Source organism: Aythya ferina (genome assembly GCF_964211825.1).
Source record: "Aythya ferina genome assembly, chromosome: 2".
Taxonomy (NCBI): Eukaryota; Metazoa; Chordata; class Aves; order Anseriformes; family Anatidae; genus Aythya; species Aythya ferina.
The window spans coordinates 13,264,135-13,272,768 of record NC_140297.1 but is presented as its reverse complement, the minus strand read 5'-3'; the positions used below and the strand labels follow the sequence as shown (position 1 = coordinate 13,272,768).

Sequence of the window (8,634 nt, the reverse complement as noted above, 5' to 3'; positions counted from 1 at the left end):
GAACACACTACTTCATGCTATGCTACAACTTAAGGCCTTTTCACTGGTGAACCTTTTATTTGAGTGCCAAAAATTCCTGGACTACTTCACAAGAAGAATATATCAAAAAGATAAAAGTCCTAAGAATTTCTAAATTTCTAACTTTCCTAAGAAAGTCCTAAGAATTTCTAAAGTTACTTAATGCCATCTCAAATGAATTCATTCATCTGAATTCACTGGAAATCCAATATAAAATCTGCATTAGTTAACCAGCACTGAGACCTGTCAGGTGTTAGTACAAAAGTTTTTGTTGTTATTTTATTTTACTTCATTTCTCATTTGCTGTTTTTAAAGTATCCAAAAAGTCACAAACTATAGCATTTGTTTTCAATAAGGAATATGTTTAACTGTTTACCAGCTCATGGCTACTTTAGCTATACTTGCTTGCATAAGAGATAAGAAAGAATAAAATTGTTCAGAGTCACTCTGTAAATAATACATCAGAACGATACCACTCATCTGAGAGTTGCAAATCTCTTAGTCTCAATCTTCTCTTCTTCATATTAAGTTTACACTCATAAAGTGTTGATTATTAAACATACTTTCAGATTTATCATGAACAAATATTTTCCTTTTCTTCCATCTTTTTCCACCTTGGCTCAGTTTCCATAATCAGCAATACAAAAATTAATAGATAATATATTTATTTGCTAGAAAAAGCAGTGTTAGCAGCAGCAGAACCATAACAACATTGTTCTGTCTGTCTTAGGCTACCAAACATGCACACTTACTACTAAGGACAGGGAACAGCCCTGGATTCCACCAGTCTGCTCTGCTACCGTCCACAGTGTATATGTCAACACATAAAGCACATTCTGTGTTATCAACAGACACATATATATGCATGCATGTATCCCAACTTGCTTTCTGCCACTGCACTGACTGACTGTTTATTAGATCAGTGGACCTTCCAGATTCTTTTGCAATATTTTATTATAAGTCTTTGTATATATATTAAAACAAGAACCACAACAAAGCTGCCAAATGGGATTTTTTTTTTGGATGAATTTTCTGGACTTATTAGATGTATTTGATGACTGGAGCCTACACATCTTAAGATCTTACATTTCTCAGCCCAGATCTCTAAATGTCTATATTGTTCAGACTGGATATGTGCAGAAATACTGAAGTCTTGAGAGCACCAAGCTGTCTTGTTCCTCTGTCCTATGAGTCTAATCATGATACCAGGAACATATACTTCCTCCACAGGCCTCAAATCAGCATCCTTGTCCATACTGCACAGCCAAGACAGATTGCACTTTTCCTTTTATACTTGTATAACAGGTGAGTAATATACAAGAGACCCAATTCAGTCTCTCCCTGTCCTGACTTGCAAAAAAACAGCAGTGGCCCATTTTCTGTAAAAAATCTGTAAGCAGTGCGTGTGGACTATATAGTCTATCTCTCATGTCTTCCTCTTTGTAGTCCAGTTCATATTTAAAAAGATTCAAGCCTAGAAAGACAGAAGGGGACTTGAAATCAACTCCAGTTTGAACAGATCATGAGTTCCTTCTTGACTTTCTCAATACACAATCTTGACTATGCCTGTGGTGCTTTTATTTATTTATTTATCTCAACCATTTCATTTATGCCATGGAACTACCTAGATTAAATCTAGTTTCAATCTTGATGTTATTTAACCATTTTACTACAGAATGAATACAAAATGAAAGCCTGACATAGTTTTATTATAACTTAGCTATGCAGCCTTTAGATCAAAGCTGTCTTGCAGATGTATGCTGCAAGATATGAATGGGACAAAGCGAGTGTACTTGCAAAAGATCATGAAGATGAAGTTTATGGATGGTTAATTCCAACAAAATTTTACCTTTGTAGAGAAGGTCCTTTCTCATCCCTACCCTTTGAACATCACACAAAGAAAGCTGTTCTCATATTGTGTCTTTAATGTTGCCTCACTGGGAAAAAGTTATCTTCTGAGTAGACCTACTCTTCTGGTCAAACACTGAATATTCCTGTCATAGGGGATATGACAGGACAAGGATATAGCCTTGGGGATGAAGCAGCAGAAGGAAGGTGATGTAATTACAATGCTGGAATGAGATTTGTGAATCTGCTTAATCAGAAACCTCACTTGCAACCTTGGAAAAATCTCACTCCTATATTTATTTTAATTTTTTTCTTCATAAATCTATGAACAACTACTATTGTATTTTTTTTTTCTCCCATTACCATTCCACTTGACATATGCTTGTTTTACAGAAACATATTTTACCTGTATTAAGAGACTAAGGCTTTTAGAGTCCTGGGTGCACATTAAGTGCCATAGGTAAAAAGAAAGAGTTGTGTGAAGAACAAATAGATTTGGAACAACAGATGAACTGCTTTGTGAGCACTTCCGAAGTTACATGTTTATTAATATCTTTCATCTTGGTTGACAGGATAATTCATCATAATTAGAAATATAACCTAGGTTAGTGAGGCTTTCTCTGCCGCAGAGTTGTGAAATTAATTTTTAGATGGCCTTTGTATGTACAACAGTTTTCAATGCTTATGAAAGTGTCCCCATGAACACGAACACTGATTATGACACCTTTTTTTTTTTTTTTTCCCCTGACTAAAACCAGAAAATTGACCAAATAAACTACAGGTCAGATTCTCAGCTGTATAACTTTGAGAATGTCAACAGTAATTGACTGTCATAAATGGTCACATAAATATGCATATTTCATGGAACCATGTGTATTCTCTAGAAATTTTAGTACATACTTTTGACACTAGCCAATAGGTAAAAGGAATTTATTACCAGAATAAGTTTTATGAAATAAAAATGTCTGTATGTGCATAGGTTTTATCTGTTCCTGGCTTTACATCTAAGACAATGTTATAAAAGCATACCATTGTCCCCAAGTGCTTTATGAGCTCCAGAACTGAGACTGCAGCAACTACAGATGTTCTATTCATCTCACACTCTCTTTATAATTAATGTAGAGAAATAGACATTTTTAAGGTGTAATTCATCTGGCTTGTTTAAAACAACCACTTTAGGATGTGATGAATCACACCTTAGACTACATTGACAGTACTAATGAAAATTCCTTAACTTTAAAGGACGTCCATGGTGACTGACTCAGACAAATTTAACCCAGATAGCTTAATATGGTGGAATCATTATGGCTTCCGTTCTTAATGTTGTGAATACGTGTTTTCTACTTTGTGATAATTATGTTTTCTGAGAATTAAATTTCACTTAATAAATTAATTCACTTTGCCAGGGCCTGGGAAAGTTGACTACTCAGAAAATGATAGATAGATATTTGAGCATCAGCATAACTTTTTAAAGCAGATGACTAAGGCATATACCTTTGGTAATATTAGTTTTAATTTTTCTGTGTGTCAGCTGTTCCATATGTTAAATACAAATTATAATATTAATCTTATTATGACCTGGTTTGCATTTATTCATTCAGTTTTATAAAGTGCTTGATAAACTCAAAAGGATAGAGATGCCAAATATTATTAGATATAAAGAGGAATAACATAGCTAAGTGAAATTCATGTGTTCCTGTCACTTATTATGTTTTCACTTCAATTTGAATTTTTAACCCTATTCATCTCTTCTTTCTAAATATGATCCTAAACTGTCCACCACCATGCCTTGAACATCCTGAATTTTTACATTAGTACATTTGTGATTCAGAGCATGTCCTACAACACCCTTTCCCACTCTGTATTGAATGTGCCTTCCATATGCTATTGAAGATTCATCATCTCAAGCTATCATTATATTAATTTTAAGACTTTTTTTTTTTTTTTTTTTATCAACAGTTGAGCAATAATGATGATTAAAAATGCTTCTCCTCTCATGGGCTTGTACAGTATTTTACATTCTCTGGCATGTTGATTACTTATGTTGATTGAAAATGAGTGAAAAACAGAGAGAACTTATTAGCCAGTTTAGTTAGCTGCTACTTACATTAATGAAAATGTCTGGATACATGCCCATTAAGAATAGTTGGGAGATCAGAGGTAGAAAAGTGATTCCTTTGCTTCTCGCTGCTGGCAATTTGGAAAGCAGCATTCCCACAAATGGCTGCTGAAGCATGCACAGCCTCCACAATGAAATGTCGCTGCACAGGAGCCCAATCCAAACCAGAGCACCCCTGGGAGCAGGGGATTCACACTCCACCAGTGTTTGTATTCCCCTTCCTCCACTTCCCTTCTCAAGCTGATGGCTGGCAGCACAGGTGCTTTGGCAGCAGTGGTATTTATCAGTGAGAGCAGCTAGCAGCAGCTCTATTACTGTCACTACTAACAACATGCCAGTCTTTCATTACCAGGGTGGTACTGATAGAAATACGTGAAAGCATATAGTTGGTCTTCTGAAGGACAGCTTTGTTTTTTCTTCACTAATTGTTTATTTAAACGGCTACCTCAGAGAGGCTTTAAAGCTGTAAAATAGAATTTCTTATATATGTTGTATATAAAAATTATATATATATATCCAGCTGACAGAAGGGAGCTTCATGCTGAACACAAAATCCATTCTCTCAGCTTTGTATAGCTAGTAAAATGCACTGATTGTCCATGGTGGGGAGCAGGGGGAATGAAGGAGGGCAAGTGAAATGTTACTATGATTCCTATTTCATGATTGAAATTGCAAGGGTAAAAGCAATAAAGTGATTTGCCTAAGGTGATGCAGAAAATGCCAGGAACTGAATCCAGACCTCCTGAGTCACAGCCCAATGCCTTAATCAGCTGACCATGTTTCCAAGCATTTGGCTTTACAAAATCAGCTGGCCTGATTTACTGGCAAAGTCTTATGATAGTGATTTTTCCCACTACAAAAAGTCAGTGACCTAAAAAAAAAAAAAAAAAAAAAAAGTATGTAGAAACATATCATACTGGAGAAAATACTGCAAAATAAAAATAATAATAATTAAAAAAAAAATAAAAATGGCAAAAACAGGAAAAAAAATGGAAAAAACAAACAAACAAACAAAAAACAAGATATTAATAGAAACCAGGCTTACTGGTAGTGCAGGACCCGTTTCAGCAACACTGCAAATCAGGTGGCTACAATTTGTCATTAGAATGAAAGACAGGGATCTGACCACAGAGAAAACATCTGCTACTTGTCAGCTGTCACTTAGACAATGGGAAAGGTCTAAGAAAGAGTTTGGAGTACTTTGCTTGTTATTCTTAGGCTGCTGCAGAACCACTTTCTTTTTCAAAATACTTAGCTCTATCTGAGGAAAGAAACTAGATTTCATCCTTACTTTGCTTGAATTCTGTTGAGTGAACTTCAAGTAGAAATCTGCCAGTGTAAGAGAACAATGCCATTAATTACAATAGTTAATATTCAGAATTGGTGAGAATAGAATTTTAAAGCTATCTATTAGAATTTTACTTATGTTTTAAATCAGACTGCTCCTACTCCATGCTATACATTTATTATTGTTGTTGTTGTTGTTGTTATTATTATTATTATTATTATTACTCCAGCCATTCACTTTTTGAATTATTCATGAAAATATAGAGGTAGAATAAAATATGTTATTATTTTGCTGATATGAACTTTGGATAATTGGCACAATAACATTACCTATTTCTGACAGTTTTGACTTAATGCAGTTAATGTGCTGGGTTACTGGAAAAGTCAGTGCATATATGTAGGTTTAAACACAGAACTGATGAATTAGCCCTGGAAAATTCAAATAGTTTTTGCATTTTACACAGTTGTCCCAGTATCAAAATTGATATTTTATGCTATGTGGTGCCTAAGATGAGGACAGATTTATTACTAGGCAGTTTTCCGTTACAACCCAGGTCCAAGTCATGTGTTGGAAAATCAGAGGTCCAGCAATCATACCAAAGAGAGAGTGCTGGAGAAACTTTTTTTCCAAAGCTTTTTGCAATCCTATCTCCACTTCTATTTATTTTTATTTTATTTTATTTTATTTTGTCTCTTACAGATAGCAGTTGTGATCTCATCTCCAGAAGACAGGTCATTACTGGAGAGCAATGTCACATTACATGCACCGCTGTTATATACTACAGATGCATTGCAGATTTAATTCTTAAATGTAATTTCTTCAGCAGATGAAAACATTTTATTGTGCACCTTTTGGGATACCTACATCTGTTATTCTTCAGTTTCAAGGCAGATTCATGGAAAGTTGTTAGCACACAGAAAAAATGATCAACAACAACAAAGAGCCCTTCTTTTTATTGGTATTCTGTTGAGACATCATAAGCATACTAAAAGCAGCATATGTCAACAAGTCTGCAATGTGTGCATTTAATTGTCTCCCAGTTTAACCCACAAATTGTATTTACTGCTACTAAAACATCTATTATGGGAAGTGTTTCATTTTGTAAGAGCGGCATCCATGTTTTTTGGGCAAGCTCCTTCTTCTGAGATGCTGTTAAAATCTGCAGTGAGGGAGACTACAAAACTACACAACATCAACCCAGAAAACAGTAATGAAGAAAATAATGATCTCCTCAGCTGTGCCTAAGGTGGCTGTTAGATACTGATCCTATAGAAGAAGGAAGATTTATCTGGCAGGCACTATCAGACCAGATGATTAGCAGTACATCTCCCTATGTTTTCAAGTGAGCTTGCACATATAGAAACTTTTATGTATATAGTTCCCTAAAATCATGTGGAAATACTTCATCTACCTGTTGCTGATTAAAGGAAAACTCACAGGATTTGCAGTTTTTTACAATAATAATAAAAATAACAATAATAACAATAACAATAATAATAATAATAATAATAGAGTTCTGAGAGTGCTTTGTGATTTAAATATATAAACATATGTCTAAACCAAATTTAGAAAGACCTTTGGGTAGTTTTGACCATGCCTAATATGATAAGGGGGAGGGGAATTACAACATGCTTTATTTCAGCAATAGCTGAATGCAATGGCTATCTTATTCGATTTTGAATGATTAAAAGTCCAGAAGAATAAAACATTATGCAATAGAGTATAAAGCAAGCTGGAAGTATTTTGAGTAAAAAGAATCTCAGATCCATTTGTGATAGAGGAGAATGGAATAATAACTTGATGTTATCTGCCTGCATCAAAACGGGATTTTCTGTGAGTTTAGAAAAAGAAAGGAAAAAGAAACAGGAAAAGCATTATACTGGTATTGTCTTGTACTGTATGGTAGCATGTAAGAAAATAAAAAAGAGAAATGGGCCAAAAGTCATATTAATGTAATTCTGAATTAACAGACGGTAGATCAAATTTACACCTAAAGAATATCCTTCTCTGATAACAAGAAAAAAAAAAAAAAAAGTGCATTGTGAATTAGCATGAATATTAAGCATGGCAAGATAAAAACACATCTCATTTCTGAGCACAAAAATATCATTGTCTAATTTCCTCTCAAATGTGTCATAAAAGTACCTTTTATTCAGTTTTTTGAAAGAAAAATGAATCCCATTACACTTCTCAGTAGTATAGTTATGCAATTCAATGGGGGATAAAATGTCATGATTTAATAAATAGGATAAAGATTAGTAAAATAATCTAATCACTGGTCTCTCTTTTTTTCAGTCATCACTGATGAAGGAAAAGAGCAGGAGAGGAAGATTAATTTGAGGCTTTATGCCAATATGGGTCAGTAGCCCACAGCTTTCCTCTTTTTCGTAAGTGCTTCAGTGCTTCAGTACAGAGAAGATCACTGAGAATGAGCGTGATTACAAGCGTAACCCACACTTCCCTGAGCAAGCAGCAGTGGCAGCCCATTTCACCTTGCAGGTGGAACCTGGGCATGGTGAGATCTGCTCTGCTCGCAAGAAAGAATACGGGATGCTTCTGCAGTGTTTGTGGGTACAGTCCTGAGCTTGGCCTTGGAGACTCTGCCTGGACTTAGCCATACATCTTTAAGGTTACCCAGCCAGTGCCTTTGAAAAACTCATGATACATTTGGTCCTATGGGATCTGGCTGGACTGTCCTTACTGTTCCATATTCCTTCCAAGCAATGTCACACAGCCCTGGTTGGATAGAAAAGTACACTAAACTTGGATTGATTTCAGGCTTAAAGTCTCAGATATTTCCTTGGTTTCTGGATTCCTTAATTTGTGTCCCCCATTAGAGCTACAGCACTCCCATCTCCTTGAAGGCCCACAAGCTAGTAAGTACAAGATATGTTAAGCAGGGCTGTGTAAGGCTCTGTCTCACTGTATATTTCTTAAGAGGAACATGTTGTCTGAACGCCTACACCACTATTCCAGGCACTAGGCATGTTGAGTTAATTAGAAGCATTTGATGTTACCCAAGTGAGTCAGGGTTTTCAGCAGCCACATACGATACCTTCTGCTCTCACATAGTAGAGAGACAGCCTCAGCCTGAACCTGATTTCTCAGGAGTTTTGACCTCCCTTGTGCTACACCTGTCTTCCACCAACATATCCACATGGAGAATCATATATAAATCATATATAATCTGCTGTGGTGCTCTCATGTGAACTGCCATTTGCAGGTGGCATTTTTCCTGTCTAAAATAGATGTCTGTAGCCATTTTGTTTTTATTGCTGTTGTTTGCTTTTCCTTCTTCTCATTTGAGGTTTCAATCAGTTATTCACTCTACAACCTTAAGTTGCCATCAAGTCTCAAAGTC

At 35.5% G+C, this 8,634-nt stretch overlaps 1 long non-coding RNA gene across 1 annotated transcript; it reads left to right on the top strand.

Annotated features, from left to right (window-relative positions):
- Nucleotides 1-5,151: 5,151 nt before the first annotated feature.
- On the top strand, nucleotides 5,152-8,325 carry LOC311433061. The gene is made up of 2 exons (XR_014690535.1): nucleotides 5,152-5,322; nucleotides 7,569-8,325. It is a non-coding gene; the product is annotated as an uncharacterized lncRNA (long non-coding RNA).
- The last annotated feature ends 309 nt before the right edge of the window (nucleotides 8,326-8,634 follow it).